The sequence below is a fragment of the Ursus americanus genome, chromosome 13 (assembly GCF_024610735.1).
Source record: "Ursus americanus isolate L20-20 chromosome 13, mUrsAme1.1.p, whole genome shotgun sequence".
Lineage (NCBI taxonomy): Eukaryota > Metazoa > Chordata > Mammalia > Carnivora > Ursidae > Ursus > Ursus americanus.
The window spans coordinates 65,560,691-65,570,076 of NC_142139.1; the positions used below are offsets into that span (position 1 = coordinate 65,560,691).

Genomic DNA, 9,386 nt, shown 5'->3' on the forward strand with positions numbered 1-9,386 from the left:
CAGTCTTCCAAGTCCCTACTGTCCCCTTAAACCTAAATTCTGTAAGGGAGGTATTAGTTGCCTGCCCACCCCTCCAGCTCCCAGCTCCCGTCCTCCTCTCTGCATTCTTGAAGGGGGACAGGAGGGAATCTGCCAAGATGACCCCAGAGGTGATTCCATCTCCTGGTTCCAGCACCTTCCATGTACAGACAAGCATGCAGCTGGCGAAACTGGATGCCTGACTGCTATAGCCCCTTGTCTTCCAGCCCCCAGCCCTCCTGACGGTCTGTGTTAGAGGTACATCTCTTAGTTCCCTGCTGTGACCCCAGAGGAGGCATCCCTCTGAGGGGTTCAGCCCCTGGGATTCCTGCACTGGGGGAGGAAATAGCTCTAGTGCTAGGGAGGGCCATGAAATGCAAAAAGCAAATATTCTCTTGTCCCCAGCTTTTTTTCTTTTTTTGCCTAATCCAGTATAAGTGTTCTGCCACTGGCAGTTACCTTTTCATTCAAAGAACTTTTTGCAATGAGCACGATGTTGCTGTTTCATGATTGGTCCCTAACCCTAGTGGAGTAGCCATGTGGGATGTCTGCTTAGCTCTACACGATGCCGTACTCTGAGAACAGAACCCATGCAGAGTCATACTAGGCAACCCAGCCCCTGACCCGTCCTTGACATCAGACATGCACACCTGATTGAAACTGGGCCAGATGGATTCTCTTGCCTGGATATTTGAAACTGGGATTGAAAGAGGGGTCTGTCTCTCACCTTAAGAAACATGGGATGGCCAGTGCTCAGAAGGCAGAGTCTGTCATGGAGATGGAAGGAAATAGCCTTGTAGATGGATGCAGGTGTGGACCTGTGTGAGCACAGGGTGCTGGGCGCAGGAGGCACAGCCATATACAGAAAGGGGAGGCAGGGAGAGAGGGACAGAGGCACATAGGGAGGGAGAAAGGGAGAGAAGAGGGAGGGAGGATGAGGGAGGAAGAGAAGGAGAGTGAGGGAAAGGGAAGGAGAGAGAGAGGGAGTTGGAGGGAGGGAGAGGGGGAGAGAGTGAGGGAGGCGGAAGTCTGCTCAGATCCTGTTGGCTTCCAGTTCCAAGTCCCAGCCCAGCTGTCCCTTTGTGTTGATTTCCATGTGATATTCCTGTAAACTTGAATGAACTTCCTGTTTATGCATGAGGTGACTTGGAGTAGTTTCCTGTTCATTTGCAACCAAAAGACTCTGAAAAAGATGCAACCTGGTGTCAGGAAACAAACTTGCACACAACCAGTCACCAAAGTGGGTCTTTTCGGGGCTTGGAAACAATAAGGGTCCCACCATCCCGGGACAGGGAGGAGTATTAGTGAGGCATAGACTGAAACAGCTGGTGAAGTTAGTGTCACTGTTCTGGAGACGTGGACAATTTTCCTCCTGAGGCTGAGGCTATAGCAGACTTGAAAGGCCACGGTGAAGGACATGGGACTGTGCTGGCTGCTCCCTGGGACCTCAGGAAGGGGCATGGAAACATGAACCAGTCTGTGGCTGCCCTCCTTACAGTGGAAGGGGGGGACACAGGTCAGTTATACAACTCTGCTCCTGAGAGTCCTTTCTGCTGATGGGATAGGAGCCGAGACCACTTGAGTCCACTCTTGAAGTGGACGTTTGAGCTGTAGCACTTCACACTCCACGGCGACCGGCATCAACAACTCAATTCCGTGCACCGATTTTGAAACAGTGAGGTCCTGGCACTTGGAAAGAGGACACCTGGGACACTCCAGAGGCATTGGGAAACCTGATCCTTTGATGCTTTCTCCGAGTCGGTCTGCTGGGTCCTCAGGCTGGGCAGAGGTGGTGATGCTTGCCACTGTGAGGCATACTTTAAGACCAGGTTTGGGATCTCCACTGGGCTGATGAGGTAGAACAGTCCCCACTGCCCTCTACACCTTAAGAAGAAAACACTAAACAGAGATCCCAGGCACAGCCCTTGGGGGTCCTTCTGAGAAACTGAGCCCCCCCCTGACCCCCGCCAGACTTGGCCTGCCTCTGGCTGTCCAGTTTAGCAAGCTGTCTATAAAAGGCTTCCAGCAAATCCAGTTTCCCTAAATTAAATCAGTGAGCTGCCATTCGAGGTTTTACAGGCATTATGCTGCCAGGAAAACCTCACAGGGTCTTTAGAGCAACACAAATCCATTCCGCAGGGCTTCTCAGTCCCTGAGGCAAGCCCAGATCCACGCTCAGAAGCTGCCGGCTCCATTCAGAAGGTTTTCATGTGCCACAGCCAGTTCCTGCCCATTCTCCCCCCAGGAGTGCTTCTAGAGGGCCCCGGACAAGGCCATGTCCCCAAGGGGCAGAACATGGAGTGGCCCTACTGGATGACCGGAGGCCTGCAGGAGTCAGCACGTGATGGCCATGGCCTCGTCAGATATCCATTGATATCTGCAAAGCATACCAGCTCCACCAGAAGGCAGTGGGGTCCTTCATGGCTCTGAGGCAGCTACAGGCATGGAGCAGCGGACAGTAGTCCGAAAAGAAGGAAGCGGCTTTGCGGAGAGGGGAGAGAGACAGAGACAGCGACAGAGAGAGAAAATAATTCTAGATCTGGAGGAAGTGGCATGGGTAGTACAGGAAAGTCCCATGGACCCCTCACTGTTTCCCCCATGGTTACAATTTACATAACTGTAGTACAGCATCGAACCAGGAAATTGACATTACTATACTGTGTGCCATTTCATCACGTGTGTAGATTTGTGATCAAGATACAAAACTAGTCCACCCTGTAAGCATCTCCTTACTGCCGCCCTTATGTAGTTACCCCTCCTCCCACCGTTCCTGATCCCTGGCAGCTACCAATCTGTCCTTCACCTCTATGATTTTAGTCATTTCGAGAATATTCTGCAAGTGGAATCATACAGCCTGTATGTAGCCTTTGGAGACTGGCTGTGTTTTACTCAGCATTAGTCTTTGGGATGCATTGTTGTTACGTATATCCAAGGTGCAACCTCGGTTAGTGCGGTTAGTATTTCATGGCATGGGTGTACTACTTTTGCTTAACCGATCACCTCTCTAGGGACATTTTGGTTCTTTGGGGTTATTACAAATAAAGGTGCTATGAGCATCTACCCATTTTTTTTGTGAACATGTTTTCATTTCTCTGGGAATAATGCCCGGGAGTGCAATTGCTGGGTTATATGGTGATTGCGTGTTTTGTTTATTTAACGAAATTAAGAGACTCCTTTCTGGAGAGGCTGTGCTATGTATGAGAGTTCAGGTTTCTCTTCATCATCACCAGCATTTGATAGTGTCATTTTTTATTTTACTTGTTCTAATCTCATTGTGGTCTTACGTTGCATCTCCCTTATCACCAGGAATGTTAAGCATTTTTGCTTGTGTATATTCGTGGTCTGTATATTCTCATTGATGAAATGTCTCTTCGTACTTTTGCTCATTTTCTTTTTTTTTCCTTGGCAATCATGTATTTATTACTACTCCCAAATTCCAACAATCATCTCATTAAGCTTATTTGTAAAACACTAATATATGAAGGGGGGTGGGGCTGGGAGAAAAGGCTACCCCCTTCTTCTGTGTCTGCAGAGAAAGTTCTTTTGGATGACAATCCCACGTGTAGAGCTGAGCATAAGCACATTGACTGTTACTCTTAGTGATAAGTTAGTAAAAAAAAAAAGGAAGAACTCATCTATTTTTAAAAAGATTTATTTATTTATCTTGAGAGAGAGAGAGAGTGAACACACCCGCCAGGGAGGGCGGTGAAGAGAATCTCAGACTCTACCTTGAGCTCAGAGCCCCAGTTCAGGGCTCTATCAAAGGACCCTGAGATCATGACCTGAGCCCAAGGCAGCCGCTTAACTGAGTCACCCAGGTGCCCCAGGAAGAATTCACTTTTAAGTTATTTTACTGTGTGTACCACAGTCACATTTAAGTTGGCAGAGCCGCTTCTGAGACAAACCAGGCAGAGACCTGTCATGCAAGGAAAAGTAAGTGAAGGTTTTTGTAAAGCTTGCGGAGAGAAGTGCTGCGGTCACACAGGGGTGGCTGCAGCGGTCTCAGGGAATGGTGCCAGGGTGCGCGAGTGGGCAGGGGCGCTGCAGGGGAGTTGGCCCACAGGTGTTGCCCCGAGGCCGCTGCTGTTTCTCAAGGACCATCTCCTCATGTGCCTGGAAGCAGGTCACTTGTAACCCAGATGTACATGGACTGGGGTAATACTTGCGCAGAATAAATTCTACAAGTTCCACGAATCTCTTCTGTGACAAATGGTTACGGAATCATGATTCTGCAAAGGGAATGCCATCAATGGACACCCAAGAAATTTTTACAACCTGTGAAATTCCTAGACCAAAACAGTAAAGAGCCGCCCAGACCAAACTCACGCACGGCGAATTCAGATGCTCCGTGCGAGGGCTTCTGAATGAAGCAGAGCAGGAGAGACTCTCCGGACAGAAGGGTTTTGTGTTTCTCACCAGCCAGGAGATTAGCGGGTGCCATCACCTCTCCAGCTACCCTCCACTGCCCCACGTCCTGCTCAGATTTTTCCTGGAGAATCTTTATCTTCTGTATTTTCTTTCACCTGTAGAAGTCTCACTGCCTGGATTCCAACTCTGCGATGGTACAAGCAAGGGCGCATCCAGTAGGGGAAGGATGACTCGTTCAGCGGCATTTACACGCCTCTTGGTTATCTTAACAGCTTCATCCAAAGTAACAAAGGGAGTCTGCAGCGAAGCTACTCCTACTGCCTTGGCATTATTCCTCTTGAAATCAGAGGCATCGTCCCCACCTCTGGCTAAACCAGTCAGTCTGTAACTGTCGGTTTCTTCAAGGTAATGTTCCAATACAGGCAAAGGATCCCCTGTGGCATTATCCTCGCTGGAAACTTCACTCAGGCTTCGCTTACACGGTGGATAACTGTGCTGCCCAAGTCCCCTTGGACCGTGAACGTGGCCTCGGCAAGTAAGGGCAGCTTCTCTTTTCACACTTTGATCTTGTTATCTTCTTGAGGGTCCAGCGAAATCAGGGAGTTAAAGCATCACATTGTTTTTTCGGGAGGTTTTGATCTGTCTTGCTCCTTTTAATAGAACCTTCGAGATGGGCTGTGCCACCCGAGAGGGAGAGGTCTCACTTGGGGCTTTGCCCACATTCTGAAGGTGACAGTTTGGTTCGGGTCCCCTGCAACAGTCTCGGCCACAGTGCCTTCCTCTGGGAGGAGGACGCTCGTCGTGCCCATTCTCTGATTGGGTGTGTGTGTTTACTGTTCAGTTTTGAAATAAATGCTCGTGTTCTAAGTTTGAAACCGGCTTCTGTTACTTGCACACTCACGGGTAGTCTACTTTTGAATTCAACCAAGTAATAGCTAACGTTTATTGAGCACATACTTTGTGTCAGGCACTACTCCAAGTGATTTACACACTGTAGCTCCCTTAATATATATTGTTTTTATAAACATCACACATTGTTGTTCTAAATATTAACCGTCATTACAATTTAGTTTACAAATCTAATGATTGGCATAAATAAACAGGTTCAGCAATCCAGTATTGCCTAGATTTGAACTGGCTAAGTTTTATTTGTGTTTCACTTGATTGAAAAAATCTAAGTTATTGGTGTCGCAAGCGTGCATGAATCACAGGAGCCGCTCTTCAGGTGAAATAGCATTGCTCACATTTTTAAAAATTACATAGTGTGCACGTTTTTATTTGTTTTAAGTAAATACCTGACAGTATTCAATTCAATAAATTCTGTGGAAGAAATCTGCCAAACTTTAGTCTCCCCCTGAAATAAAGGCAGAAAATAAAAGCTCATTTAAGACACACAGTTTTTAAAAATTGCATTGGTGTGAGTGTCGCAGCCTGCGCGTGCAGTGACCAGATATTCTGAATTCTTGTGTGAGGCAAGGACTGTATTTCCTGGAGTTTGGAAAGCGACCAGAAGTTTGTTGAGGGTCTCCTCGGTGACTGTGCTGCTGGCCTTATAATAGAACTACCTCTGTGACAGGCAGAGTCCCTTTGGGGCCTGGACACGGTCCTCTGGGTCCCGGGGGCTGTGAGCTTGAGTTATGGGTGAGTCAAGTCATTGAACAGGGACTGCCCTTACACACCTGGCTTCTGGAAAATCAATCCTCTATGCTGCTGCTTCTTTCCACACTTCAGCCTCAATAGGAAGATGTGGAGCCCCCTTCCCCACACGTTAGACATTCTTGTTTCCACCCTGGGAAGAGGTAATTGAATGGAGTTCCATAGTGTAGCCAGGCAGCAGGCATGGGTGCAGGGAATGGCCACCTGCGCCCATTGCCATGGTGCACCCTGAGCTGTGGAAAGTGACAGTCAGCAGAGCGACATCGCCAGTCTGCTCCCTGTGTCCCTTTGACTAATGTCCAGCTGCTGCATTTAACGTACTGCTCACAGGCAGCTGGCTCCCCCACAGCCGATGCGGCAGGCCCAGGGTTGGCCTCTGCTCACCCACCTTCCTCAGCAGAGCTCAAGATAGCTTTGGACATTGAGGAAACAATGTCCAGTAGGGAACACGCTGCCCATCTCCTTCCCCACCATCTGTTCTCTGATGGCCACCCCACCCCACTTAACCTCTGGGCTTTGACCTTGGTGATTGCTCTCCCCACTCTCTAACCTTTGAACTTGATGTTTGACACTTTTCCCTAAAATAACTGTATTTCTTTCTCTGTTCCATCACCGCACTGCATTATGCCATCTTGGGGAAGCTTTGGGACTCTCGCATATGGTAAGGCTGGGCAGGCGGAGCTGTATATGGCTTGCCGACTCTCCCTCTTCCCAATATTAGCCCCCGCCAATTCAAGTCTAGGTCTCACAGCTTTATGGGAGGCTGTGCACAAGTTACCTTGACTATTTGACTCTGTTTCTTGTATAAATAGGGTGGCCAGTCCCTTTGTCACAGGGCTGTAGTGAGATTTACATACATACATACATACACACCACACACACACACACACACACACACACACACACACACACACACACAGAGTCCATCACAGCAGAGTACTCAAATAGTAGCTAAATAACTCTAGAAAATAGGCAGCATTTCCCTTTTCCCCCACCTTGGTCTCAGCTCTCAGGTTGTGATGTCCTGTCCTACCACCCCAGCCCCCATCTCATATTAGTCAGTAAAGGGGACTGAGACAGAGGGCTCCCCTCCCCTAGTAACAGAGAATCTCTCATTGGCTGCCATCACCATGGCAACTCACTGTCTCCTCCCCACCCCCCCCCCCCCCTTCCAGAGCAGCAGATTGTGGAGTTCCAGACTTCTCAGCCCTGGGAGGGAGGAAAGAGAAGACGGGGGAGGGGAGAGAGGGAGAAAGGCTCCCTTGACTGCAAAGGCGGCCACATGGTTCAGGTTTGCTTGGATTCCTGATACCAGTCTGACTTGCAGTGTGGCCTCTACTCTCTCTGCACATTCAGGCAACCATTCAGATATCCCTAGGCACTCCTGATTCCCTTTGAATTGGGCCAGCCTGGGACCTTAGGGGCCTGGGTTTGTGGCATGTGGCATGCACGAGAAGCATGTTATTCCTGCAGAAGAAGGGTTTTCGTCCCACTGCCTTTGCAGTGCTGCTGGGGGTTACATGACAGGAGCAGTGGGAGAAGATCTGTGAACTCCAAAGACTGTCAGGGGCCATTGGTTATTCTGGTCACCCCCCCCACCCCCACCCTGTGTGGTTGGCCAGAGCAGGGCAACTAATGGTGCTTTCCTCTCCTGATGAGCAGTGTGGGGTTTGGGGCTCCTAAAGAACAGCACAGGGCACTTGGCAGGGAGCCGCCAACCAGTGGGTCCCAGCTGTGGGGTCCGTGCCAGGGCCCGAGAACCTGCTTCCTCCCCAAGACGCTTGCAGAGCCAATACACAGCATGGCTTCTACACACACAAACTGTGATGTGCAAATGCTTTTTGATGCTCTTGCAATTCAAAAACGATTTAAAAGCATGGGCTGAATGAAGGTAACTTCCGTCTGTTTTCAGTCAGCAGGGCTGTGATGGTGAGGGTGAGGGTCAGTGGCATTGACTGTGGTAGAGCAGACCCTCCATAGAAAGGGTGAGGGGAGGACATCCTGGCATCTGCTGCAATGTGAATGAGTCTTGAGGACACGATGCTAAGTGAAATAAGCCCAAAACAAAAGGACAAATACTGTATGAACCCAATTACATGAGGTAATACATGAGGTAATGAATTTGCTAGAATAGGCAAATTCACTGGGACAAAAAGTAGATTAGAGGTCACCAGGAGCTGGGGCGGAGGGGGAAAGGGGAGTTAGTGTTTAATGGGGACAGAGTTTCAATTTGGGAAGATGAAGAGTTCTGGAGATGGACGGTGCTGACGGCTGCACAACGCTGTGAAAGTGCTTAATGCCATCGAAGTGTGTACAGAAAAATGGTTAAAGTGGTAAGTTTTCTGTTATGTGTATTGTACCACAATAAAAGAAATCCACCCCCCCCAAAGGAGGTGAGGTGAGGCGGGGTGCTGGAGCACTGCCATGGGAGTGTGGGGATGGAGGACACACCCAGGGAGGCTTTGATGGAAGAGGCATTCTAGAGAAGAGGTCTTACTGACAGGACGCCTGGCCCTGCCACTTCCGGCGGACTGGTGGGCTGAGAAGGTGACATCAGGGACTCCCTGCCCCCATTCCCTGAAGCAACTAGGGAAGCCCCCATGGATGACCCATCACCTCCCCTCAGGGGTCCACCTGTTTCAGGAGTCACCAGGGTAGTGATGATCCTCAGATCAATCATGGTCTTCTTCCCGCCGGGTTGCCTGGGGGGTTGAGTGGAATGTGTGGACCCACCAGTGCTAGCCAAGCTGCCACGGAAGAGGTGTGGCCAACATCAAAGCCAGGTGGCAAGAGGGAAGCCCTGCTCTCCTGGGACCCATGTGCCACGCCTTCACGAGCTCCAAGGCCTGGGGTGTCTGAAGCCTCTCCTTGCCTTCTGAGTCACCGTTCAAACCCACCAGCCCTTCTGACAGAGTTGGAAACAGGCACCAAGCCCTCCAGAAGCTATTTTTAGGGTTCATCTGTTCTTTGTGATTTCTCCTCTAGATTCCATATTTTCCCACCCCCAGATCCGAAAGAGCTCAAGATTCTGGAAATCATTCCTCATTCCCCCTCTCCAGGTGCTCTCCCTCGCTGGACAGCTCAGCTTGCAAGCTGTGCCTTCACCCCCACTTTCCTGTACCATTCCCTCCTTCTTTTCTGGATCCCCACTCTCACCCTCTGGCCCCCAGCTCCCCAGGCAGCATCGAAAGCAGGCTATTTGTCTGACATCATCTTCCACTCCCCGGCCTGCTAAGAGTTACTCACTCAGGCAATCCCTGCTCCACCAGAGGAGACTGTCCAATTGCCAAGCAACCCACTGTTGGCCAATCACGGAGCTCAGAGGTGATGTCATGGCGAGAGCG

General features: G+C 49.9%; 1 pseudogene; it reads right to left on the bottom strand.

Moving 5' to 3' along the window:
• Positions 1-1,051: 1,051 nt before the first annotated feature.
• On the bottom strand, positions 1,052-8,722 carry LOC123777421 (V-type proton ATPase subunit D-like; annotated as a pseudogene).
• Between the last annotated feature and the right edge of the window lie 664 nt (positions 8,723-9,386).